The sequence below is a fragment of the Etheostoma spectabile genome, chromosome 22, assembly GCF_008692095.1.
Source record: "Etheostoma spectabile isolate EspeVRDwgs_2016 chromosome 22, UIUC_Espe_1.0, whole genome shotgun sequence".
NCBI classification, from domain to species: Eukaryota; Metazoa; Chordata; class Actinopteri; order Perciformes; family Percidae; genus Etheostoma; species Etheostoma spectabile.
In genome coordinates this window covers 22779477-22779806 of record NC_045754.1, presented here as the reverse complement: position 1 = coordinate 22779806, position 330 = coordinate 22779477, and the positions used below count along the sequence as shown (strand labels likewise).

General features: G+C 52.1%; 1 protein-coding gene across 2 annotated transcripts in view; it reads right to left on the bottom strand.

The window, feature by feature from the left end:
- Nucleotides 1-330, bottom strand: part of hccsb (holocytochrome c synthase b) — a 9274-nt gene that overhangs the window by 2484 nt on the left and 6460 nt on the right. The gene's annotated exons all lie outside the window — the stretch shown is intronic.

Sequence of the window (330 nt, the reverse complement as noted above, 5' to 3'; positions counted from 1 at the left end):
CTATTGACAAGATTTTTTCACCCAAACATGCTTCTCCAGGGGAGCCGCAATGTCCGAGTGGAACGTTCCCTGCCGGCTACGCTCGCGATTCCTGGGGGGATTGGCAGGTGGTCTGCCTGGACGTCCTGACTGTGGAAGACGTTGAAGATATTTGGATAATTGGAATTCTGTTGGTGGGGCTCCTGATCATCGGCCTTGGGGTCTCGCTGACCTATCGGAAAATTGGTAAGACAGCCGCCAGCAAATTCACCCACAAGCTGTCTGGGGAACTTAAAGAGTGCCTACATGGAGTGATGGAGATGATGAAGGTTTTACATCTGAGGGCTGACC